The sequence below is a fragment of the Ambystoma mexicanum genome, chromosome 13 (genome assembly GCF_040938575.1).
Source record: "Ambystoma mexicanum isolate Mex_15411 chromosome 13, UKY_AmexF1_1, whole genome shotgun sequence".
Classification (NCBI taxonomy): Eukaryota; Metazoa; Chordata; class Amphibia; order Caudata; family Ambystomatidae; genus Ambystoma; species Ambystoma mexicanum.
Window position 1 is genome coordinate 536335050 of NC_090938.1, and position 27750 is coordinate 536362799.

A 27750-nucleotide genomic window follows, 5' to 3' on the forward strand; every position below is an offset into this window, starting at 1 on the left:
TAACTGTCTGGCGAGATCGTCAGTTCGTTCTTTTGACATTATCAATTCCCTCTTAAGGGCGTTCGTTTCCTGGCGAGCAGCATGGACTTCAGCTCTTAATTCCCCCAACAACTGGGCCAATTGGTCTGTGTCTGAAGTTTCCATAGCGCCTGGGTAGGAGATTATGGGTAGTCTTCGCGTTCTGTAACGCTCACCTGATTCCCACGGAGGCGCTGACCCAAACTGGACTGCTACAGTTGCTTCTATGACTATGAAGAGGCGTAGAACTCGGAAGACGCTCTGGGCAGGACCTCCGAATATTGACTGTCTGGCTTGCAAGGTGAGTTTTCTGCAGGTGGAAGAAAAAGGGGTAATTACAAACTGGTTGGATAGGTTCTCCCACCAATCCTCTGCTTTTCCCACTTCTTGGTTCTCGACTGGTCTCCACGAACTCTCACCTTTGGTTTAGTAAAGCCGAGCTCTCCATCTGCTTCTGGTGCAGGGGCGCGTGGAATCCAGTTACGTCACTGGATGATTTCAGTGTTTAGGCTCAGTGACCTTTTGTGGCTTGTAATAGTCCTTCAGGTGCCGAGGAGCTGTTGGCGACACCACCACTGCTGTGCAAGAAGAGGCTCGTGAGTATAGAAGATCTGAGGCCGCTTCTGAAGGAGCACCCTTTTATAATGTCCTTTTCTGTCTTTCAGGTGCCGAGATGCTGTGGGCGATGCCGCCGCTGTTGCACGTGCGGTGGCACGTAAGTATAACTGAATTGTGACCGTTTCCAAATGGGCGCCTCTGATAATGTCTTTTCCTTCCTTTCAGGTGCCGAAATGCTGAGGGCGATGCTGCCGCTGCTGCGCGTGAAGAAGCGCGTAAGTATTACTGAATTGTGGCCACTTCAAAATGGGCACCTCTAATAATGTATTTTCCTTTCTTTCAGATGCCGAAATGCTGAGGGCGATGCTGCCGCTGTTGCGCGTGAAGAAGCGCGTAAGTATAACTGAGTTGTGAACCCTTTGGCTCAGACACCACTAACAATGTCTTTTGTCTTCCAGGTGCTGGGATGCTGCCGAAGCGAAGGCCGCGGTGAACTCTGGTGTGATCACGGATGGATAAGGTAAGCGAGCGCAGCTGCGAGCGTGTTGCCCGTTTTTTCTAACCTTATGTCTTTATTTGCAGGTTGTCGGAGACTGGACTCTTGTGGCTGAATTCTGGTGAGTAGATGTTCCTGTGCCTTTTCTTCATCCACAGGTCACTGCTCGAGAAGCTGAGGGTGTGTCTGGACCTGGAATGCAGGAGCCGACTCGGAGAGCGTCCTGCTGCTGTTGCAGAATAACGCGAAGCACGTGAATTCTATCGGGCGTGGTTTAAATAGTGGAGAAGTGCTTTGGTGCGTATTCTTCCTCCAGCCTCACCCAGGTAAGAAAAGAGTTCCTGTAACAGAGGATTGGTCCCTCCCAGCCAGTGGCTGGGACTTCACCCAGCTTGGATTGTTCTAGGTGAGTATGCAGCATGGTCTGCCACAGGTAAGTCCACCCAATCACTACTGCACACTTTAAGAATATGAGCCCAGCGCCCATGGCGCCGGGACTGTGGTTCCTTATGAGCCTGGCGCCAGAGGCGCCAGGACATGGTCCAAAGGGCCCCTGTAGGGGTCTGCTGGAACCGGGGGTGTGGATGATGTGCCTGCTTCCGGGGACGCTGGGCCAGTCTTGGCTCCTCGGGAGTAGCGCTCATGACACCTATAACAACTCCAGGCACAGTGCCACCGGCCTCAGCCCTTTTTTTTTGTTCCTATGGTTTTCATCCCAGCTTTACTCCTTCTCTGTCATTCCCTCCATCTATTACTCGTCTGTGGATGTTCTACTTACCAGTATCTCGGAAGCTCACAAGTCTGCTACCGAGAGTTTACGGGCAAGCAGTCTTCGGTACCGTTCCTACAGCTATCTCAAGTGCTTACCCGCGCCTACTTGGCGGAAAGGTACCAAGGTCTGGTTGTCCACGAAGTATCTACCTCGCTGGCTCCATCCCTCTAAGCTGTCACCCCGTTTCCTGGGTTCCTTTCCCATCTTTCGCAGGATAAATCCAGTGGCCTTCCGCCTTTTACTACCCAGGCACATGCACCTCCTTCACCCTGTTTTTCACTCTTCTCTTCTTAAAGAATTCAAGGCTGATCCTTATCATCGCCCTTTGCCCCGGGATCCGGTGCCTACCGACATTCCTCCCGATGAATATGAAGTGGCCTCCGTTCATGACTCCCGCTACCGGTGGGGTCGGTTGGAATATTTGATCCATTGGAAGGGTTATCCCCGTTCTGAGGACTCCTGGGAACCGGTTTCTCATGTGCATGCCCCAGCATTGGTTCAAAGGTTTCACCGTCTGTTCCCGGGTAAGCCGGGGCGGTGTCCCTTGGGAGGGGGCATACTGTCACGCCGCCGCCTTCGGGTGGCCGCTGGTGCCGGGGTTTTCTTTCCCACTTCCTGGTTTGGCGGTCTAGTCTTTTTGTTTTGGTTCCCCATTTCTGTATTTAGCCTCGCCCCTTTCTGGGCTCTGTGCATTGCAACTTTGTTTCTTTCGCTCTGTTGCCGTGCTCCTTCGTACTTTCACTCCGCTGCCTTTAGTGTTGTTGCTTTTCGCTTCCCCTGTGCGCGTAGATCCCTTTTCCCGTGCCGGTTCTGCCCTGCCTTTTCTCCTCCCTCTCTCTCTCTCTCCTCTCGCGGTTTACGTACCTGCTTGTGGCTTCCCTTCCTTGTCTGTTTTCTCTCTCTCTCTCTCTGGCATCTATTCCTTACCTTTTCTTCCCGATCCTGCCTGCTGCCATCCAGACTGCTTTCTTCATTTCTGCTCCTGGTACCCTTGCATTCTGGTACCCGGACCCGGTTTACTTACTACGTAGTGGAACTCGCTCTCCTGTCCTGAGCGCTGCCATCCGCTCCTTCTCCGATTCTGCTTCGGATCCGGACCTTGTGGAACTTGTACCTCTGTCCAAGAAGCTGTCTTCCGCTCCTCTGCCTCGGAGCTATTGCCATCTAGTCCGGACTACCTTGACATCCATCACGATCTGGACGAGTCCATCTGCTGCTACATCCATCACGTTCTGGACGAGTTCAGTTGCTGCTACATCCACAGAGAGTTTTTTTTTTTAAGCGGCTGCTTTTTTCCTCTCCAATTGGTCCCTGTGGGAAGGGGGTCGGCTGCTTCCCTGTTTAGCAGGGAATCAGGGTGGCTTCTTACCGCGGACGACCGTATCTCTTCTCAAAGAAGAAAAATCAATGAAGAAATTTACCAGGCGAGAAGTGTCCTCAGAAGATACAGGTGAGGAGGAAGGGGAGGTGGACATTGATATTGCTGATTACCCACGTATCACGTCTGAGCTTGACACCGGTCCCCTCTGCAGCTGGTCTTCCCTTCACAATTTCACAGTTCTTTGAACTTTTCTCAGTTCGGTTTCTTATTGGTTCTCCCCTTGACTCACCGACTGTGATGAACCGCTTGACTTTCCTTGTATCTGGAGTCAAGGCCGGTACCACGGTAGCTGGCATCTCTGTCCGTCCTGTTATCAGCGTAGGTATGCTCACTGTACTGTTGACATCTGCTGCAACACACGTTAGCTATTGTTCGCCGTCTTACAATACCTTCCACGGAGGTTTTGCAGGCCTGGGACAAAAAGGGGAAGGTCGCTTCTCTCCTTGTCACCCTCTCCATTCTCGCCGTCTTTCTCCTTCTCTTGAACTGCTGTGCTTCATTAGGTGTCTTGTCGTGTGTTGTGCCTTGCTCGTAGCGTGCTCTCGTGCTCCACCTTTTATCCCTGTGGGGAAAGAAAAGGGCAGACAGGTGTGTGTGATTCTGGCTAATTGCCTGACTCTGCCTGACCCTTGTGTCGGAACATGTCAGGTAAACAGCTCTAGGATTAGTCTGTCGTTTTCCACAGGGTAAGAAAGTGTTTGTGTCAAAAAGGGGGGGTTTGTCATGAGAAATTATATTCTTTGTCCCTGGGGGTTGGTAAATTCAGAAGGGTGAGATTGCTAGGGTTTGTGAAGCAGACAGGAATGACCAGGATTTTATCATGAAATAAACAAGGGGTATTGTGGGAACAGTAATGTTTATCTGAACAGGTTGGGATTAAGGGAACTAATAATCAGAGGAACGGAAAGGAGAATATTCGGGTACGGCATAGGAAAACAGGGATTCTGGGAGAGGTAATTTCCGAGTGTAAAAGGGTTTGGGCTCCTAGTTGGTTTACCAGAGGGGTAGGGCTGATTGGATTTTTAATAAGGGAGCTTCTTTGGGTCGAAGGGAGATAGAAGTGGAATATCGAAAGAAAACCTCAGGGACTTCGTCCCCCTCACCTTCTTCCTTGGTATAATACTGTGTCTCCCTTTGGGCAATCCCCTGAGCATAACCCCAGGCTCCCCTATTCAGGTGTCCCTCTCGCTCGTACGATCCTAGAGTTGGGGTCTAGAGTGTTGGCCCTTCCCAGGCCACCTGAATAAGGGCTTCCTGAGGTCTAATTAGGAGAATTGCCTCAGGTTTCTCACAGGGCACACCGCCACACCCGGGTGCCTCCCACTGCCACTCTCACTGTGCACCGTCACCTCCTCACTTGCCACACTCATTCAACTGCGGCCGTGCGACTCCTCTGCAGGGCACCCAAAAGCGCCTTGACCAACCACAACAATATTTCCTTGGTTAAGAAAAAGTCCTAACTACATCGTGGAAATGGCTCCCTAAATAATCTCGGGATGGAAAGTGGCAGAGCTCAGCTTCACGCGGCCATCATGGTCCGCGCCCCCTCGAATTGCCTTCTTTTGACGTTCTTTTGGCTTGGGGAAATATAGTTTGCATTGGGATCTAGGATTATTGTCACCTCGTGCTGCTAGCTCTCACACAACCCTGTATGCTTAGAGACACAGGGCCTTATCACAAGTCTGGTGGTAACCCTTAAAAGTGGCGGTAATGTAATTAGCACTGCCAATAACGCTCTGCCGGATCATGAGCCGGCGCAAATACTGTCGACTGTAAAATCAGCCGCCGCTTTTACAGCCAGGCCTATTACAGCCAGCCACACGAGGCGCATACACAGCCACCTCACAAGTCCATGTTTGGTGGTATTAGCGCCAAAACCCGGCACTAATACCACTGAAAATACAGCACAATTAACTCCAGCTGTAGGTAAATTAACACAGGTGCCTGAAATGAAGCCACAGGTGATCCCAATTGACCCCAGAGTGCTACATAAGGGCCACCCCTACCCCAAACACTGTTTCCAACACCATGCCACCACTAGCCACTGTGAGCTGGGACAGGCAGCTGCTAGAAATTGAGCGGCAGGACAACCAGGCCAGGGCACAGGGAGTACAGGCAGGGTCGGACTGGGACAAGAAATGGGCCTGGACACCCAAAAAAAGTGGCCCACCCCTTACTTCAAAAAAGTGGTTCACCCCTCACTTGAAAAAAGTGGGCCTCAAACCATCATCTGTGAATCACGTCAATTCACAATTTTATAGAAAATGCTACTTATGGAGGGTTCATGTGCCCGTTACATTACAACACAACTCATAAAATAACATAACTTTGCGTATAGTTCTGTGACAGGGTCTACAGCTCTGAGGTGCAGGAGTGGCATGACATAACCACCCCCACTGCGTTTTTGGGACCTGCTGCAAATCGATGCTTATACAGGGCACTGCAACCAGCAGGGAAGGGGGGTTAGGGTGACACTGGTTGAGTTTTTTTTGCCTTGCATTCTGGTATCTTGGTACCCTGCCCCGCCACCCAATTTGCTTTTTCTGTTACCTATAGAATGCCACAGATACATACATTTGGAAATCTATGTTAGGATAGCAAGCGCTCCAACATGCCCTCACCTTCTCTGTGGCTGGCCAGCTATACCATGGTAACCCCAATTCACAGTGAATCAAAGAAATACAGCCGTGAAACCGGACCCATGACAAAGGCCATGGGCCACCATAGCTCCTGTGTGCACTACACTGATGGTGAAGCCTCGACACTGTAAAACGCCCTCCCGAAGTAGGTACACGTCACCAACTTCCAAACCCTGGCCTTCATTCTATGGCAAGACTGGAGGCGAGCATTATGCTTCATCTTCCTTTATTTCTACTCTTCAGCAGTTCAACAAACATGTAAAACAAAATCCTGAAAAGTGCTTTAAAACTAGCAACTTTTTTTTTTTTTTTTTTTAAACTACAAAATCCATGATCCTCTGTAGTCCATGCTCTCTCCACCAGTCCCAATCCACTTCCTGTGCCTGGACTCCTCCTCTTCTTTTACTGCTCTTCAAGCAGATAAGTACTATTTCCTTTCCTCTCCGAATGCCTGTGGATATATGGGTTGACTGAAGAGAGGAATGGTAGATGGAAAGAGATGTTGAGTGTGGTTCGCAGGGAGAACGCGAGATAATTAGTCTAGAGGCGTTTTTTTCACCGCAAATGTCATACTACGCGCGAGCGCGTTAAGTTTCAGATTTCCCCTGACTCAGAGCAGTCGTCGAGGGGATATCGGCGGAGCCCCAGGAAAATTCCCTTGATACATAGGGTCCGCCGAGAGGCTGACGGCCCCGTGCCGTATACCCGACACCTCAGGGGCGCGGTCAGCCTCACGAGCATAGGCAGGTCGCGCACGGAACAGTGCGCAAAGCGCGAGGCGGATCGCCTCATCGGCATAGCCCCCACCCGCGGGTGGGCGGAGCTAGCGCGTGAAGCGCGGAGCGTCTAGCTCCAACAACATAGCCCCCACCCGCGGGTGGGCGGAGCCTACACGCGCTAGGGCGCGTAGCGTCATCGCGAAGCGGCGAAGGATTATTTCCAACGCCAGCGTTCGTAGACGCGGAGCTTTTTTCCCCTCTCGACCCCGACTAGTAGAATCTAAGAAGGGGTGAGAGACGGTGCACGCAGCTCGATCAGCTGAGACACGGACATCAACACCGTGCATAGAACGTGACAGCAAGAGCTGGAAGACTCGGGCATAGGAGCCCTACGCTGCCAAGAGGCAGTGGGATAGTGGAAAGTTGATTGAAGGCCGGAAGGCTGAAGAAAGACAGAGGTGCAGCCACTTATATAAAAAAAAAAAAAAAAAAAAAAAAAAAGAACATCATAAGAGAGAGTGGGCGTGCTAAGACACCTGTACCAGGTATTCTAGGCACACAGCACAAAGGAACATGTCAGACTTTGAGTGGAGTGAGGAGGAGCAATCCCAGGACCTCGCTGCCAGCTTCAAGCAAGTGCTGGGTAGCTCTCTTATAGATGCAGTGGCAGAAGGGGTGAGACCCCTACAAGAGAGGCTGGAGACGTTAGAGGCCATACTCTCGCAGCCAAAGACCAGCACCAGAGCAGATAAGCGCACGCCCACAGAACCCTCGAATGAAGGGCAGAAGGGGAGTAAACAAGCCCTAAAGAGGAAATCCTCTGACGACCCCCGGGGCTCATATGAGGAGGCGATAGAAAAGGCCTCGGAGGTGCCTGACGCTTTTGCTAAGCTTAAAGAAGCGTACCTACAGAAGCAGGCAGTGCCGAACCTCACGACCCCCGTTCCAGGGGAAGATAATATGGGAGAAGACCTGGGCTCGGAGGAAGAGCTAGTAGAGGAGCAAGGCTCGTTAGGAGATGAGGAAGGAGAAGAAGATGACTGGTCTAGACCCAGTGAGGGCAAGAAAGCGAGGAAGGAGAAACACCTCGTAGAAAACGAGGAGGATATGTTCGACCCAGACAGCATTCATAATCCGAGGTCCACCGAGTGGCAACCATCCCCCCGAGTGACCCAGTATATGGCAGCAAGATTACGCAAGCCACTAGACAAGGAAGTGAGACAGCGCCTACGAGCAGAGTGCCCGCGCCCAGACTTGCCAGGAAAGGTGGCGGAAGCACCGGAGCTCGACCCAAAAATGCTGACTTTTGTAGCCAAGGCCAGTAAAGACCCCCGGAAGGGGATTGATAGATCCTGGAAGTCCTGTCAGGAGAAGTTACTAGATTTAGCAGGTCCGCTCGCAAAAATCATGGACCTCGCAGAAAGGGCGAAGGACACAGGTGAAGAGGTGGATCCGGAAGCCCTCGCAGGATGGGCTCAAAGAGCCGTCTGCCTGCTTGGAAACGCAAATTGTGCCATCGCAGCAGAGAGAAGGAAGGGCTTATTGCTCAAGATAGACTCTAAATTGAGCGACTTATCGTCATATGAAGCAGGGGAAGGCGCACAAGGCCTCCTATTCGGAGAGACCTTCGGGAAGGAGATGGGCCGGTTCGTAGGAACTTTCGCATCACTGGAGAAGGCTCAAGCGTCTATTCGCAAGATATTCCCCAGCAGAGTTTTTGGAGGGACCGGCCGCTACAGAGGTCGAGCTGCCGGTCGCTACCAAGGAGGGAGAAGACCTCAGAACACCAGGGCACAATACTGGGAGAACAGGAATCAAGACACCTTTTTCCCATCTAGGGGGAGATTCCCAAGAGGCTGAAGGTCCAGAGGATCGGGAAGAGGTCAAGGATTTACGCCAGGTGAGAGCGATTATGTATCCCCCAGTAGGGGGGAGGACGCGCAGATATTTAGAGAGTTGGCGCAAGCTTTCAAGCGATTCCTGGATACTGCAGACCGTCAGCGGACTGCATCTAGATTTCATAGAGACCCCAGTGCAGCGATACGAACCGCGGAGCCAGAGATTAGCGCAAGCGGAACAAGCAGAGCTAGACAGCGAGATAGCGCAGCTAGTGGCCAAGCAGGCGATAGAGAAATGCGAGACAGCCCCGAAGTTTGTGAGCAATATGTTCCTAGTGCACAGGAAGGAGAAAGTACGCCCGGTGATAAATCTCAAGGAGCTGAATGGCTGGATCATATATCGGCACTTCAAGATGGAAGGCGTCCATCAGCTCAGAGACTCCCTAAGAGAAGGAGATTGGTTGACGCGTCTAGATCTAAAGGACGCTTACCTCACAGTACCTGTTCTAGAGGAATACAGACCATTTCTAGCTTTTCGCTGGCGAAGTCGTTTCTGGCAATTCAAATCGATGCCATTCGGTCTTGCTTCGGCACCATGGGCATTTACAAAGCTAATGAAGCCAGTATCGGCAGCGATCAGGGAGAAAGGCATAAGGCTTATTATTTACCTGGACGATCTCCTGCTGCTTGCAGAAGACCGGGAGGTATTAGTATACCAAACGAGATGGGTGCAGGACCTTCTGACCTCACTAGGATTCCTAGTGAACAAGGAAAAGTCAGATACCATACCAGCACAGAGGTTAGACTTCCTGGGATTCATTCTAGACACCAAGAAGGCGACCTTAGAGCTTCCAGCTCGGAAGATGAGAGACATCAAGAGAGAGATCAGAATATGCTTAGAGAAGCGACAAGTATCTCTCAGGACATTAGCGAGAATAGTTGGGCTGCTAGCAGCATCTATTCAGGCCATTTTTCCGGGGCCACTGCACTACCGTGCACTGCAGAGATTGAAAATAAAGCATCTGCAGCTAGGTCTGAGGTACCATCAACAAGTGCCGCTGGATCAGGACTCGATTACAGAACTGGAATGGTGGTTAAAGAATATGGACGCTTGGAATGGGCGAGCCATATTCGGAGACAGACCGGATTTGATAATAGAATCAGATGCCAGCCGGAAAGGCTGGGGAGCCAGATGTGGGTCTTTACAGACCGGAGGCAAGTGGAGCGAAGAGGAGCTTCGTCTACACATAAATTGCTTAGAGCTCCTGGCAGGATCGTTCGCGATCAAAGCCTTTACGAAAGAGAGAGTGAAATCTTGTGTCCTGCTGAAGATGGACAACATATCAGCAGTGCGCTACATCAACCATTTGGGCGGTACGAGATCCAAGATGCTCGCAGAGTTAGCGAAGGACCTGTGGCATTTCTGCCTACAATCAGGGACGTCGGTGACAGCAGAGTACCTGCCTGGAACACTGAACGTAGTAGCAGATTGGAACTCTCGGTACCTGACGGATTCCAGCGATTGGAGGCTGGATCCAGCAGTGTTTCAGAGACTGGACACGAGATGGGGACCATTACAAGTGGACCTGTTTGCTTCCCGGCTCAATACGCAGAGGAGCGACTATTTCAGCTGGAGGCTGGATCCGGGAGCGCTGGGGACAGACGCGTTCCTACAAGAGTGGATAGGAGGTCCACATTACGCTTTTCCCCCCTTCGCGATGTTGAGCAGAGTATTGGCGAAATGCCGGAGGGAGAAAGCAGAATTGGTATTAGTAGCACCATTATGGAAATCTCAGGTGTGGTTCCCCACCTTAATGGAACTAGTGTCGGACGTTCCGAGAGTCCTCCCCGACGAGGAGCGACTTCTCACGGACCCAGCTGGGTCGTGTCATCCTCTGAGAGTGAGAGGGACACTCCCGCTAGTCGCGTGCAGGATATCCGGAAACGGTGGGCCTTGCCAGGAATTTCGGCGCAGGCTGCGCAGCTTATCGCTGAATCCTGGGCCCCATCCACTAGGAGGAGCTATGACTCAGCTTGGGCTAAATGGACAAGCTGGTGCAAGGACAGAGGTGTTCATCCCGTTTCAGCACCTGTAGTGGAGATTTTGAACTTTCTAGCGAACCTATTACAGAGCGGGAGAGCTTTCCGGACTATAGGAGTGTACAGATCGGCAATTTCTGCGGGTCACATGCCTTTAGAGGGCGTCCCGGCAGGGGAACATCCGGCGGTGGCGAGGCTCATTAGAGGAGCCAGATTTAAAGCGCCACCGGAACCCAAGTATACCACGACATGGGAGGTGTCTACAGTACTGCGTCTTCTAGCGAGTTGGCCGACCAATAATTATCTCTCGCTTAAGCAATTATCAGGAAAGCTAGCGATGTTGCTATGCTTGATCTCCTGCAAAAGAGTATCGGACGTGAAAGCGCTAGAGGTTAACAGACGATCCTTCGGGCCAGAGGGAGTTACATTCTCCATAGTTAAAAGGACCAAGACAGGGACGTCTACGGTACATTATCCGTATTTCCCGAGTAATTCCAAATGGTGCGTGGCACGATGCATTAAGGAATACGAGAATAGAACAGCAGAGCATAGGGCAGCGAATACTACTCAGTTATTAATAGCGCGCAGGAAGCCCTATCACGCAGTTACATCGGCTACCATCGCAAGATGGGTCAAAGAGATTATGCAGGCAGCAGGTTTGAATGTGAGCACGTATGGAGCGCATTCGGTGAGGGGGGCCATGGCCTCGTCCGCCGTGAGAGCAGGAGTGCCTTTGAGTGAGATAATGCTGGCAGCAGATTGGTCAAGTGAGAGGGCGTTTAAAGAATTTTATTTTAAGCCAGCGGAGAGTTTAGCAAATATAGTGTTGGGGAAGCTTTGAACAAGCATAATGCTCGCCTCCAGTCTTGCCATAGAATGTAGATTACCCCTGCTATCTGCGCAGGGAGTATTAATTATATTAAAGACTAGGAGGCGAGCATTAAATTCCCACCCGAGTCTGGTACTAGGTATACAATGGCAATGATTTATTATGTATCAGTACGAGACGTTGGCACCACCCTATCATAATTTTTTGTTGCTCTTTTTCATAGGAGAGGAGCAGAAGAATAACTGAGGGTGAAGACAGAGCAGAGAGAGTGAGGAGCCCATAGCATTTGCAGCGATTAAGTTGAAAGTCCAAGAGAGCCTTCGCACAGTTGTCAAGGATCAGTTAGAGACTTTCAGAGCGAGTAAAAGCAGAGGAGGAGTCCAGGCACAGGAAGTGGATTGGGACTGGTGGAGAGAGCATGGACTACAGAGGATCATGGATTTTGTAGTTTAAAAAAAAAAAAAAAAAAAGTTGCTAGTTTTAAAGCACTTTTCAGGATTTTGTTTTACATGTTTGTTGAACTGCTGAAGAGTAGAAATAAAGGAAGATGAAGCATAATGCTCACCTCCTAGTCTTTAATAGAATTAATACTCCCTGCGCAGATAGCAGGGGTAATCTACATTATAGCAAGAACATACATTCAATATTCGGCAGCAAATGCAAAACACACCATGCAGTGCAGATCATGGCGCACACCTACCATTTCCCACTGCCACGGCAAGGCGCCCATACCAGCTACCAAAAACCTTGCATCGTTGTGGCTATTCATGTGCGCCCTTTGCACCTTCGAAGCTCTATCACAAGCATCACCAACCATGTACGCAACAATCTGGCAATGCAACCCGCAGCTCTCCCATAAAGCACCACGTGTTGCTCGATCAAAACCTCTCTTTCCGTATACCCTGACAACTCTGCTAACGCCTCTCTCACACTGGCACCAACCACCTACCATTCAATTTGCATATAGTGATGTGCCCATGATCACACACTTTTGGTCAAATAGGTAGGCTGGGGTTGGATATATATATATATATATATATATATATATATATATATATATATATATATATATATATATCATCCTACAACACTAAAATAAATTGTCAGAGAATGTAAATTCAATACCACCCCCTCTACCCCTCCCCCCCAAACAAATAGGGGTTCTGCATTGCGTAGAAATTATTGATAGCACGTTTTTTGTTTAATCTGGGGAAAGGGTGTACAATCTTTCATTTATGTGTGTTAACTGTTGGCGACCCAGGCTCCATAGAAGCTCCCCACCACCATACGTTGCAGTAGTCCATCATATTTTTATATTTTCTGTGAGCGAGGCATGGCTCACAAGCGAAGTAGCCGTGAGTGGGCTAAGAGACAATTCGGCCTTGTATACACTCCCCAGTTTTCCATGTATGGAGTAACAAGGAAGCCTATTAAACCATTTATGAGTGAGGTTGTTTTCATAGTGCACGTTTAACCAAATGGAATGTGCGCTCACAACATCAGTGGCACAACGTGAATTCACCAGGATATTTGATCACGTGAGTAAGCCATGATCTGATCCCAGATTTCCTGGTTCCGAAGTTTGTAATCTGTCAGCAAAATACATATCCTCCCTTCCTTGGGTTTAAACCAGTGAGTAATACTTTCTGCCTACATGTCTTTCCAAAGGCTAATTTAGTACCCAGTAATGGAAGAGATGAACATGGCTTACAAAACAACAAAACAACAAAACACAAGGCAGTTAGTACAACCATAAGACATTTTATGGGGAAGATGTTACGTAAAAAGTATGGTGCACATGGAAGGACAAAATAGCACAGCAGAATGCATATACACAGAGGAATGTAGCTCTTCATAGAGAAATGACTATTTGTGAAGTTGGCTGTGATGTTGTCATATGACTCCCTAGTCACGTGGCAAGGAACACGGGGCAGCCGGAAGGGGAGGGACGGGATAGAACGTGGGGTTCGACAGTTCCGATATCGTGTGATAGAATAAAGGACGTGTTAACTGAAGGCTCCGTGTCTGTGCCTCATTTCGGAGTGTGACGTTTTGTACATCTCGACATTGGCAAGCGATTAAATAAATCTCCCTTCAACAAATCAATAGAAGTGAAAAACTACTGAATTAGAAAATCAACCAGAGCTCTAAAACCATAAACCTTCACATCACTGCTCTATTGCAGTTTTCCAGCTTCCTCCCACTAACCCCCCCCTCCCTTCCTATCTCAGATCCGCCAGAGCGCCAGGGGACCACTCCGGTGGTGATAGTGCGCGGTACAAATATCCTTTAACATTAACATTAACATAACTCCAGTAGCCAAGCTGCAGTTCGCTTCTATCAATGCGACCAGTAGTGCTCGCAGCCTTGCATAGGCCAACTTCCCAATATTCTGGTAGCTGATATGACGGCCTGTCTCACAATGGGCGCGGTCGGAGGCATAGCTCTCAACCATTTGGGTCGCGAAGGCGGGTGAAAACACCCGATTTTAGTTTTGGCGGGTGAGACGCCCATTGAAATGAATGGGCGTGCTGGAGGCTTGGCGGGTGAGTCAGCTGTTTACAAGGCGGGTGACACCCGCCAAAAGCGTGAGAGTTGAGAGGTATGGTCGGAGGTGATCAAAGGAGCAATGTTGAAAATGTTGCTACAGATTATGAGTCACGGGTAACTCTTCAAATCAAATAACAGCGCCTGGTGGTCAACCTCACTGACTCCAGGCTCCATGACATGTTATCGCCCACTCTGCCCTGAAACACTGGTTCCCCCCAATCAGTGAGGTTAGCATCAGAGTTGGCGATTCATTAAGCGAGGGCTGATCGATAGTACTGCAAGGACTTACTGTGGCAATAAGCCACAAGGTGGCGGGCCAATACCGCCCCAGGTAATGCCCCCGGGGCGAGTTATAGGCCCGAGCGAAGCGAGCGCCTTAACGGTGCCCCAGGGGCATTACCTCGGGGCAGTATTGCCCCCCCCACAGAGTGGCTTATTGCCATTAGTACCCCGGCCCGTTAGACCTGGTACTAATTGCTTTTTTCTGTTCCGAAACACGTTTCGGAACAGAAAAAAAAAAAAATGGCAAAAAATGGCCGCCGCCATGGAAAGGGAAAACGTAGTCCGTTTTCCCTTTCTATGGCGGCCATCGGGAGCAGATGCGCTGGGAACTGCGTTCGCTTCCAAGACCAGAAGAAAAAAGAAGGTAAGTGGGGTCGGGTGGGTGGAACGGAGGGATGGGGAGGAAGAAAAAAAATAATAATAAAAATGTACCGTGCTCTCCGGCGGGGGACGATGGAAGCCTCCAACCGTGTTGAGGCTTGGAGCGGGGATGGCCCTGCTCCAAGACTCCACACGGCTGGAGGTTTCCATCGTCCCCCGCCGGAGACCGCGGGATAGAAGGTATGTGGGGTGGGGAGGGAGGAGGGAGGAAAGGCTGGGGAAAAAACAAAAATCTTACCTGTGTCCCCGGTGGGGGACGAAGGAAGCCTCCAGCCATGGGGAGGCTCGGAGCGGGGATTGCCCGGTTTCGAACCTCCTCATTGGCTGAGGGGCTGCCACGCCCCTCGCCGGGAACAGAGTAGCCGGCACACACGGCGTGGACGGGAATACCGTGTGGTATGGCTCGCAAATGAGCCAATCACCACACAGTATTCCTTTTCAGCCGCGCGTGCCGGGTACTAATTATCCATCTGAAGCCCTGTCTTTCGAGGTTCCAGTAAATCTCCTCAACTCTGAGAGCCCAACAATAATTGTTTATTTTGTGAAAAACCACACTTGTGCCTTGGTTGCTAGTGATACCGTTTTGTGTGTGGGAAGCGGGCGCTGCTTTAGCTTCTCCAAGTCTAACTGCGCGGAGCACAGTATCTACTTGAACAAGCTGCTTCCTGCTTTACCATTCTGCTGACAGGGACACATAACCTAGCGGCACCTCTCTGCTGCCCACTGGTATACCCGCATAGCAGACCAACCGCTAACAGTTGCGAACGATGCTGCCTGGTGTAATTATATTCAATGAGGTTCAAGGTGCGACAGAGTTTATAACAGGTTTCAAACGTTTGCAATACCCCAGTTACACCTGTTTCCGAATGGAGTGCGCTGAGGCACTTGTGTGCGAGACAAGATGCCCCGCAGACATGAATAGAAAACCTCATATTATCAAAAGCTACACAAAAGAATACAAAGATAACACCCTTTATTAAAATGCAAACTAATAGTGAGCACTAACTATTTCCTTTTCTTAGAAACAGACTTACCACGAGATGAACCGCAACCACTTAAGGGCCCCAGTGGACCTTGTGGACGCGTGCTGTCTGGCTCCGAGGTCTGCCTGGCTCACAATCCATGCATCCGGCACCAGTGACATCTGTATTCACCCGGGAGCTAGCCAGACCCCTGAAGACAGACTGTGCACAGTGTACTCTGCACGAACCCGACGGGCGAGCAGTTGGCAGTTGCAGGATGTTACTTTTTTACAAAACACTGGGAGCAGGCCCTGGCCCGCTCTAAGTGTTTTGTAAAAAAGTAACACTTCCTTCAATTCACTTCAAGTGGTGGCTGGCGCCATGGTGTCTCGCGCCGACTCGCTGCCTGCAGACCCTGTAGGCAAGGCCTGCAGGCAGCCCTTAGCCAGCGCGAGACACCATGGCGCACTAACAAACTGGCCCATGCGTGGGCTTCAAACCGTCCCCCGCCTCCAAAGTGATTTCGGCCTGGCCACGGGCCGAAATGCATATGGGCCAATCTGACATGGAGTACAGGGAGCTTAGGGTGGGAGCGGAAGAGGAGGAGAGCCAAGTCAAGGCGTGCACTGATCCCCAGGGTTAGGCCCTCACCCTGGGCCCTCACCGACAGCCAGTTGGTCACCGTGTATCGCTTCTACAGAGATACCATAACAGAGCTGCTCACCACAATTCAGGATGACACAGGGAGTAGGATCAACATCCGGACAGCTGTGCCCCCACTGTTGAAGCTAGTGTCTCCTACAATTCCTCAGAACTGGCACCTTCCAGCACTCAGTGGCCATGATGCATGGCACGGCACAGCCCACATTCTGCGCAGTGTTGGGTTAGGTGCTTGAAGCCCTCCCGCTGCAAGTGCAACGCCACATCTCACTGCCTACCACCCCAGCCCAGGTCAATGCACTGAAGGCACAGTTCTCTGCCATTGCCCAAATGCTAAATGTGATTGCTGCCTTGGACTGCACCCATGTTGCACTGGTGGCCCCCCAGGCCCACAAAGCAGTGTACCGTAACCACAAGCACTACCACTACCTGAATGTGCTGGTGACCTGCAACCCCAATATGTACATCATCCACTGCTCGGCCCGCTACCCTGGTTCCACCCACGATGCCATGGTCCCACGATACATGTAGAGGCACAGAGGACAACGGACGTGGATAGTGGGTGAGTAGAAAAGCCACCACACATGCGCTATGAAGCACATGCCCAAATGGGGATGGGAGATGCAAATAACTACACAAAGGATGGTATGACAAGCAATTACGAATTCCGTTACTGACCACCTCCCGCACCAATGTCACAGTACAAGCCAGGGAGCATGAACATGTCGGACGTACCTGCATGGAGAAGCTGATGTACACATACAATAACAACTATAAACACCAACATGACTACAGGTACCACAATGCAACATGCACTTACCAAAGCAACACTGACAAATGGCCACATCGCCTCACACATGAAAAAGCCCTGCCAGTACCACAGCCATGCACGCATGTGCCGTCCAGCCCACAATGGCGACCCCGCATGGTTGTAGGCATTATCCTGCAGTGTTTGTGGATCATGCACAGGGGTCATTAGCCAGGGCAGCTCTGGGTATCCGGAGTCACCTGCATGGGGGAGGCACAGGCATTAGCCACGGTGTAAGGTGTGGGGGTGGGCTTACACAATATCTGGGCAATGGACAACTTGTGCATGCAAATGGGCCTTCTTTTTTTATGTCATGTGTCAATTCTATGTCTGTGCATGCTGTGTCACTCGTATCATGCATTGTTTCGGCTTCACATGCACCCTGTTCCCTTTCAGCTTATGTTAAGTGAGGAGTCATGTGCATGTGTCGGTGACATGAGCAGCTGTCATGTGGCAGTGTATTTCCACAGTGCATGTAGCATGCTGGGTTTCCATGGGCCCTCACTAAGCATCTGGCTCATACCTTTGGCCTCCTGAAGGAACGTTTCCACTGCCTCGACCGAACCGGTGGAGCCCTGATGTACGCCCCATAGAAAGTGGATAAAATTGTGGTTGTGTGTGCCATGCTGCAAAATATCTGTCTGAAGAGAAAGCCCAGCTACACCCTGACATGGACATGCTACACCCAGAGGATGAGGATGCAGTGCCTGTGGTAGAGGCAAATGCACACCTTGCCAGAAATGATGTAAGGAATGGGAGATTGCCCCACCAGAGACTGATAGACAATTTCTTCTGACACTTTAACATGGCACAAGCCATGCGCGACTGTGTGAAACTTGCTGCTATCAATGAAGACGACATTGACACAATCAGGAATGTCCTCGCATTAATGAAGTTGAACGGTTTTAATCTAATGAAGTGCCCCAAATATCTCCCTTCTTGCCTCCCCCATCAACTCCCCAGCACACTATCCCATCCTACCTCCCCCTACCAACTCCCCAGCATACTATCCACCTTTGCCTCCCCCAAGCCGCTGCAATAGTATGCTGTGTGTCGGTGTGCGTTTTGTGGGAGAGTGGCTCTGCACTGGCCCTGGGATGTATTCAGGGTAGCCATATAAGGAAGTGTCAACGTCTGGCTCAGGTGACTGTGCATGTCGGCATCGGCTAAGGCTGCCTTGGACCTGTGGTCTCTGGCGGCGTGGAGGGCTATCCAAGGAGTCTGGACGCTGGCGGCATGGAGGTCTATTTGGGGAGTCTGGACACTGGTGGCATGGAGGGCTATCTGTGCTGTCTGGGCGCTGGCGGCGTGGAGGGCTATCCGGGGAGTCTGGACTCTGGTGGCGTGGAGGGCTCTCTGGGGTCTGTGGCCCTTTGGCAGGCGGTGACACCAGGCTGGTGTCCCTTGAGACTCCTCAGTTGCCCTGCCAGCATGTGTGGCCTTGGTGTGTGTGCCTCCAGCTGTGGTTCTGGGTGCAGTGGGCCTTGCACTGCTCCTGGTGACCTATGGTGTGGATCGTTGGCTTGGCCCTGCTGTGTTGCAGTGTTACAGGCTGGGACATCTGCCTCAGTGAAGCCTGAGTGGCCCTTTGCAGCATGGTGGTGGTGGTGGCAGACCTTGAGGTCCTGGATGAGCCCCTCCCAGATGGGCCTGCAACCTCCTCCTTCTCTGATGCCTCTGGTGATGCACAAGTGCCTTTAGGGGAGATAGGAAATGTAATCATGTACGGTTCCTCCACGTGTGTTGGCATGCAAGAAACATTTGCTATGGTACAGAGTGGAACCCCACACATGGGGTTTCTTGTAGCGATGAGTGTGTGATACATGGCCAATTGGTCTTTGGCCTGTGTGTGGGGAGGGCAGGGTGTCCATACTGGGGCAGCTGATGTCTGTAATGTATGCTTGTGGTCCTTCATGCCCCCACCTTCCCTCCCCGGGTGGCACTTACATGGTGGGGGTGGGAGTGGTGGCTTAGTCCATGGCACTGCCATGACTCCATGAGGCACTGCAAGGCTGTACTGTGGTGCACAGTGATTGGCAGGCTGAGCACATGTTCGTGTGGAGGTCATGTACTTCCCTGTGGCTTGTCTGCCATTCCATTACATGGGGCAGGCCAACTGGGCCCTCCAACATGCTGGTTTGACTGCTGCACGGGTGTGGTTACTTATGCACCTCAATCCTGCTGGCACAGGGTGTGCCAGCAGGGGGTGGTGTGCATGGCATTTGGTTGGGTCACTTGCCACCACTTGCTGCTGCTGTGATGCTCAGGGGTGCCCTTGGTGCCCTGCCCCATGGCTACTGTGGAGGGTGGCTGATGTGCCACCCCCTCACTCAACCCTGTTGGTATGCCCAGCTTCTGGGTCTGCTGATATATGTCCCTGTCCACTGGGGCATCTTATGCTGGGCTGCCATTTGTGCATGCACTTGTGTTGGGGGCATGGATGTTGGCTCACCTGCTGCCTCCTGGCTGTTGGCACCCGCCTCCGCACTACTGACTCCCTCTATTCCTTCGGTGTCCAGCGCAGTACTGCATTTCTCCTCCCAGACGGTGAGGACCAGTGGCTCCCCAGTGCCTCCACCAGTCACCAGGGACTCCTGGCCGGGTTGTGAGCCCAGTCCCCGCACCCTGACCTTCAGGTCGTTTCATCGCTTGCGGCAGTCCTCTCCATCACGGGGTACACTTGCCACTGCTGTCATTTTCTGGCAGATGACATTCCAGAAGGTTGTCCTGTGCTGCCCAGTGGTCTTCCACTGCTGACTGCCATAAAGTTCCTCACAGTGGGCAATGACCTCATCTGTGAGGAACACCAGTCCCCCCCTCACTAAATGTGGGTTTGAGCAGGCGATGTTCTGCCACCTTGCCTCTTATCCTATCCTGGGCCATTCATGCTTCTTTACAGGACCAGATGAGTATGGCCGCCGCAATGCTTCCCATCCTGGCGATGACGCAATTTCGGGCAGCGCTTTTAGTGCTGGGATAGCCGGCGGTAGCGCTATTAGTGCCACTTTCTCGGTGGTAACCCTTATTTCGGCGTAGTTTCCACCAAGCGCTAATAGCGTTACAGCCGGAGTTGGGGACGCGTTCACACCAGGTTGTGATGCAGCACTAATACCACTGCATGACTCAGTGTTAATGCTGTTTCCACTCTGCGGAAATTGTGCCGGATTACCACCCAACTTGTGATGAGGCCCACAGTCAGTTTGTTTTACAAAATAATGCTTTCTCTGCTTTTTGTCAGTTCAGTATTCAAAATTGCTTTTTTTCAGGGTTTTCTCTCTACGTGGTTGCTTTTTATTATTCAAGCACATGGTCTGAGCAGGCGAGCAGTTACAGAGCACTCCGGGTCACATTTGCCTAGTGAACTCACTGGGTATGGAATGCATGTTTATTTCCCTCCCTTCTCCCAGGTCCTCCTCCTCATCGGCTTCTCGTGGTCCAGCAATCGGCAAAGTCCATTCTGCCACTGCCGGTGCCACTCACACACAAAGCTTTCTCCGCTCAAAAAGCTCTCTGGTGCTCGCCTGCCAACGGAGACAGACTTTCCATGGGGGAAGCGCTTCAAACTTTTGCTTCCTTCTGTGCAGCTTCAGCACTTCAGTTCCCCACGGGGCAAGCTTCCCTACCTGACGCTTCCCGCTGCACGACATCTGCAGTTCAGTCTTCTGGAGGAAAAAACCTTCTCAGGACCGGTTACTGCTCAGCACTCGACAGTGGTCCCGCCGTCTTCCTTCTCCTCTTGTCTCTGCTTCTGCTGCAATGTGGATTCAACTAGATCTCTTTGCCTCCAGACTCAATTGTCAGGTGCCTCACTTCTACAGTTGGAGGCAAGATCCCAGCACACTGGCAACAGATGCGTTCCTACAGGACTGGTCGAACATGACAGCATATGCTTTCCATCCTTTTATTATGAAAGCGAGGGTTCTAGTGCAAGTTTACAGACAGTTTGCAACTTTGATCATAATAACTCCCTTTTGACCCTCTCATGTATGGTCTCTAGCCCTCTTGGAGTTAACAGTGGATTTTCCCCTCCTCCTTCCTCTTCACCCTCACATCATCACAGATCCAATGGGTCTTCCTCACAATCTGGTCCTTCAGGAGCATCTCTCCGTTATGGCCTGGAAGATTTCAGCTCCTTTTGGTGCTTCCAAGGACTTTCACAAGACACTTTGTGTGTCATCAAAGACTCATGGGCATCCTCCACCATGTCTGGTTACTCCTCAGCATGGTACCAGTGGATGGGCAGGTGCGTGGCTCAACACACTGATCCCGTTTCAGCCTCTCCTGTAGAGGTGGTTGACTTTTTGGTTACATTATTTAAAGACGGCTACGCTTGCTGACCAATCAATGGGTTCAGATCTGCCATTTCCGCAGGACATGTTCTAGTGAAACGGGACCCCATAGGAAGGCCTTTTTTGGTGCGTAAAGCTCTTAAGTCCATTCACATCAAGGTTCCTCCTAAGGCTAAGTATTCTGTTGTGTGGGATGTTGATTTAGTTTTGAAGTTGTTTCAGTCTTGGACAGACAATATCAATTTAACCTTGCAACAGCTGTTTTCTGAGCTTTCTATGTTGGTGTGCCTCATTTCTATTAAAAGAGCATCAGATCTTTGAGCATTAGATGTGGACAATAAAATGTATTCCCTGGATGGGGTGGCCTTTTTTAATTACTAGAAGAACTAAATGTATGACTTCCTCAGTTTCTTATATTGCCTTTCCGGAGGATCACAAACTGTGTGTGGTTCAATGTTTAAAATGTTTTGAACAGAAGACTGTGGCACTTAGAGCTCCAGGTTCCTCTCAGCTGCTTATTTCTTACCGCAAACCCCATGGGCCAGTGTCCCCAGGCACTTTAGCCAGGCGGATAAGGTGGGTCATGGAGGCTGGTATTAATATTTCCTTTTTCAGAGCTCATTCAGTTAGTGGAGCATGGCCTCTAAAGTTGTTTTTCTGGGGTGGGGGGAGATTAGAGCAGATCTTAAGAGCAGCTGATTGGTCCAAAGAATCCACATTCTTAACATTTTACTATAAACATATTGAGCATGTTGCTATAGATGCTATGCAAAGGCTTTAAACTTGCATAATATGAAGCATCCAGTCTTGACATAGAATGGATAATACCCCTCACTATCGTGAGAGGGGGTTTAGATTCTATTAAAGACACAGAGGTGAGTATTATTCCTCCCACCAACCCTGTCTGTTTTCTCTTTGGTACTGCTTCGGGATGACGTGGCTAACAGGCAGGCAAGGTCCAGGAGTTCAGAGGGCTACTGTCGGGTGGACAGGCCCCTGGGTTCGGTTTCTGGATGCTTTTCCGTTCTGGTGTGGTTATTCTTCTGGATGGCGGACGTTGTGTTGCTGCTGCAGAAGAAGTCATCATCGTAAAGGAAAGTGCTTGTATTGTGGGGGTCCTAGCCTACTGGTTGTTGGCAGGGCATAAACTTCCTCCATCTTAGACTGGGGTCTGCCCCATAGCATAATTTTGGTTTTATGGGAAACATTTCTGTTTTAAAACAGAACTTGCTTTCTGTGAGTTTGTTTCTCTTTGCTGCTGGTGTTAGTAGTAAAGAAGTTTGATGCATAATACTTGCCTCTGTGTCTTTAATATAATCTAAACCCCCTCTCACGTTAGTGAGGGGGATTATCCATTTAACGTTACCCAATTTGCCAAGCTCAGAAAGATGAAGGACTGAGCCAGCCCGGATTTCAATTTGGGATGTGCAGGCTGACCCTATCTCAGAGATGAGTGACCCCATCTCAGAGAGAATGTGGACCTGAGACCTGAGAGAGCAAAGCTACCATGTATGTGAATGTGTTGACTGAAAATCCGGAAAGGTCACAAAAAACCCTATTTAAATGTAACATTCCTTTATGGCTAAACACGGTTTATAAAAATGTAGTACAGGAATGCAAGTAATGTGGCATTTTCGTGATAAAGTAAAATAAAAAGGCAACCCTTTTCTTGCCATCTTTGCTACTATATAAATCTGAATATTGCACTTACTTTCTTCATCTGGGGTTACTGCCTGAATCAGGGATGTGTGGTGTAGTGTCCCTTGACCCTGTAAAACACTGGGAGACTGAGTATTTTTTCTACACTTGTACCGTTTTGGCTAGACCCGCAGTACTGCCAGAGATCTAAAAGGGTGAGCAGACAGAATGGCTAGGCTGGTTACCAGGAGGGGTGTAGCTCAGAAGTCACCTGATGCTGCTGAACTGAACGTGGAGAAGGCTAACATAGGAGGGCTATGTTTGTAAAGCAGAGAGAAAGAGCCAACCTTGTCACCCATGTTTGTTGCTGAGGTGGTCCTAAGTAATGGTGAGGCAGAGAAACTACCACAACCCAGAGAATCCAGAGATGCTTAGCCAAGGGAACGTGCTGGAGCCAGGTAGTAGGAGACACCCTAGAGAAAGAAGTGATGATACAGGACCAAAGAGAAGATGCTTGTGGCATCAGCAGACAAAGGAGCATGGATGTCAATTTTGGTTATAAGTAAAAGATTCGACTCAAAAGGGTCGAATGACAAAAGGGTCGAGTCAATTCGACCGAAAAAAATGGTCAAATCTTTTCTTCTTTTTTTGGGGGGGGGGGGGTGGGGTTCCCCCCCCAACTCCTGTTTTTGGTGTAAAAACACTTTTTTGTACCTATACCAAAGCAACAAAAAAAATACACATTTAAAAAAAAAATTCAATCCTTTTGTTTTCGGTCGAATTGACTCGACCCTTTTGTCATTTGAACCTTTTGAGTCAAAACTTTGACCGGACACCATCAATTTTGATCAGAAAATATCACAATACTTACATTATCACATTTACAGATGGCAAAGGCATTCCCCCGAAGGGAGCCTGTACAAATACACAAAGATGAGACCAAATGGTGAACCAGTTTATGAGGGTATAAAAAAGAGTGGGATATATGCCAGGGACACAACAAGCAGGAACATGGTGAGAGGGTAGGGGAGCACTCTCTTTAGGGTGGAAGTGAAGTTTAAACCAAACTTTGAAGAGATCCACAGTTGCGCTGACTTGTATTGTGATGGGCAGCAGGTTCTAGTGGTGCTGGGCAACAGAGAAAAAGTGTAAGCAAGAGGAGGCACAGGGTATCATGGGTCAGTGAGGCTGACTGCAGAGGAGGAACAGAGGGAACAGGATGGTGAGTAGACAGAGGTACAATCAAACATGTACTGAGGAGCAAGACCATTGATAGCTTTGTAGACTAGAAAAGGAAAATTTAAATTGGAACGGTTGCATGTGGAGAACCAACAAGCGTGTTGCCAGTAGGTAGAAGTGGGGGAGGATCTGGGTAGGTTGTGGAGAGTGGGGCTAGCAAAGTTGAGGGAGTTGCCTTACGTGAGGAAGGAGTAGAGAGGAAGTAGTCAAGTTTGCTGAGCACAATGGGTGGCGATTACATTTTTCGCAAAGTGGTTAGTAAGAAATGGATGAAGTTTCTGAATGTGGAGGAGGTTAACATGAGCAGAAAAGGCAGTGATAATGATACATTGTTGCCGTTGGAGATTGCACTCAAAGAGGAACCCAAGTTTGCAAGCCTTGCGTGGAGGAGCAAGAATGTCCAGTTGGAAGGAGATAGGAGAGGGCATGGAGTGAGGGTGTTAGAAGCTGGGAGAGAGATGACTGATGTTTTTAAGAGGTCAGCGTGAGGAAGCAGAGCGGCATCTAGTGACACAATGCAGTGAGATAGTGGGTAATCCATTCTGAAATGGTTGGGGTGAAGGAAGGGAAGGAGGATAATATCTGAGTGCCATCAGCAGTGAAAGCCAAAGTGCAAGATAAGTCTTCCTAGGGCAGATGTATAGAGGGTGAGGAGCAAACATCCAATGACTGATCCTTGTGGGATGCTGACAGGGAGAGGGGTATGGTCAGTAGTTTGCAAAATCCAGGAGATTGCAAAGAATTGACCTTCCAGGTAGGCAGCAGTCAAAGCAAGTGTAGATTTGTGAGGAGGAGAAAGGAGTGGTTAAGTGTCAAAAGTGGCATCACGTTGCAAAAGGATGAACATAGAAGAGAGTTTGGAATGGTGAGCATCAGAGAGAAAGTTGTAGATATGCATATGTTTAATCTTGCTGGAGTGTTTACTACAGAAGCCAGATTAAAGTGGACCTGAAAGGCTATTTTCTTCAAGGTATTTAGTGATCACTTTGAAGACCATCCGCTCAAGGACCTTAGAATAATGTGGAAAGAGTGAAACTGAACTATTTCTGGGACATTTTGGTTATTTATATATTTTATTCGTATTTGTAGAGCGCGCAGCAGCCAGTAGGCATTGTGGCGCTTGTTACAGAGAGTGAGAAAAACTTAGCTACAATATGGGAAGCAGTTACACTTTTTACATGTATTTCCCAGTACACAATACATGATACAGTATACATATATTACACAATACAGTGCAGAGATCTCACGTGTGCATGATGGGATGTATGATGTTCGTGTGGTTGTGTGAAGTGGCGGAGGAATGGGTATTAGTTGAAGAGGGTTAACAGAGGATTTCTTCAACAGGGGCAGGACAGTGGAAGATTTCTGGGAGGCAGGTAAGAGTCCAGTTCAAAAGCTCAGAGAGATAAGGACAGGTGATTAAGACTAAGGGCCTCATTACACGTTGTGCAGTAAAAATCGCAAATTACCGCCATGGTGCTATTAACGTGTCCGCCCTTGCAAGAGGGCGATAATAGCGTACCATTACGAGTACGCGGACACGAGCATAGCGCCATACCGGTAATGACCCTACCGCCATGCCGCTAAAGTCCCCAAGAAGTCCCTTACCGGCTTCGACGAAAGTGCAGATAGCACCTCCTCCCTCACGCTACATGCAAATAGCGGTCACCGCTATTAGCGGTGACCGTTAATAGCGTCAACGCACAGGAACGGGAAGGAGCACGGCGGCCATCTTTAAAAAAACAATCCATTGCTATCCTCTGCCCCCTGAACCTGTTTTGTGTTGCTTGCAATTGGAAATCCACAGGGACACCCTCGACATGCCTAAGGCTGTTAAAAAAACCCACGGTCCGGCAGCGCAAGGAAAAGTTTACCTGTCATGCCGTTTGCAAAGAGATTCCCTTGGAGTCTGAGAAACCAATGGCAATTCCGCCGCCATTAATCGTTCCATATTTTTCCCCCATTTCCTGTTGCTATGCTCTAGTCTTTTTCCGACCTCTTCCTGGTTTCACTCTTAACCACGCCTCTTTGTTTTGCCCGGCACTTTGCAACTGAAGCTTTCACGCTCCGTTTCGCTAGCGCTCTCTCTCCATTTCCTTGCCTGCTTCCTGACCGGTGTTTTTGCCGGTTATCGTCCCTTCCTGCCTTCCTTTGTTGCCTTTCTCCTCCCCGGTACTTCTGTCCTCCTTTTCTATTTTTGCTTTCCTTCCTCCGTACTTACCTGTTTTCCTTACCCTTTTTCCTTCCAACTAGACATTTGGCGCTACAACCCGTGGTCTCTACTATCCCTCTAACCCGGATCTTCCTCTCCTTCGGATATTTGGAGAAACAGCTTGTCTGGGTTACCTGGCTCCTCATCAAGATCGAAATTCAAGAGAGGTTTTTTTTAGCTAACACTTTTTTCCTCTCCTACGGCTCCTGCGGAAAGGGGGTCCCTTGCTTCCCTGGTTTACTAGGGGGAACAGGGTGGCTTCTAACCGCGGAAGACCATATCTTTTCTCAAAAAAAGAAATCCACAAGAAAAAAGGGGCGAAGACGCGAGGAGTCTACTGAAGAATCAGGTGAGGAGGAGTGGGTTCTGCATAACGACGATTTTGGTTCCGACGAATCAAGAGATCAGCCTGACATTCATGATATTACACAGAGGAGCTAATAATTCTCACACAGACCCTTGCTGCTAATGCCGCTGTGGTCTTTGCGAGCGACATGCGTCGGGAGACCCTCATACGAAAGAAGACAATCTGGGCAGAGGTTGCCTTGAAAGTGAGTGCTGTGGGCACCACCACCCGCAATGTGCGTGAGAGCAGAAAGCGGTGGGATGATATCCGCCTCCGGGTCAAAAGCATCCTGTCTGCAAACCACAACATTGCCACAGCAGGTGGATCTGATTCGCCCATTAAATTAAAGGAGTGGGAAGACACCTGCGCCAACCTCATTGGAGTGGAATCAATAGAGGGAGTCGGGACAATGGAGCATGGCATGGCAACCACTTCAGATGGAGGTGAGTGTACACATGAAAGTATGCACTATGAATCTTCAGGTCCCCCCAAATGTGAGCCCAGAATCACCTCATGGATGCCCAAACATCCACACATGCATACAACCCTGGCCATGTCAGTGTCAAACACACACACATGCACACATCACCTGAGACAAGTGCCACACACAACCATGCATGGATGAGCCACTGAACTGACACATCTCCTGCATCCTTACCAATGAAGTCCAAATGCCCACAACTGCATTATTAACGTATACTGCATTAAGTACATAGAACCGTAACCAATACCATCCCCCTCTTTGTCCCCGCCAGGCTCACATACAGACAGTGAGGATACTGGCACTGCATCTCAGGCACCCCCTGCGAGTAAAAAATCAAGGGCACAGGGCACAGAGGACACCCCACGACATCAAGGGGCAAAGGTAGAAGAGTCCACATGCAGAGTGGCAAACATCCGTGGAGCGCCACTGCCAAGATGCAACTGTCCACACCACCAACAACTGCCCCACCTCCTGAGGTGAACCCACCACCACAGATCCCAGCCACGGAGGGCCCACCCTCAGCTGCAACTAGTTCCACAGGAGAGGCGGCATCCACTGCGCCACTCTCAGATGTGGAGGATACAACAGATTTCCACATGGAGATGCACA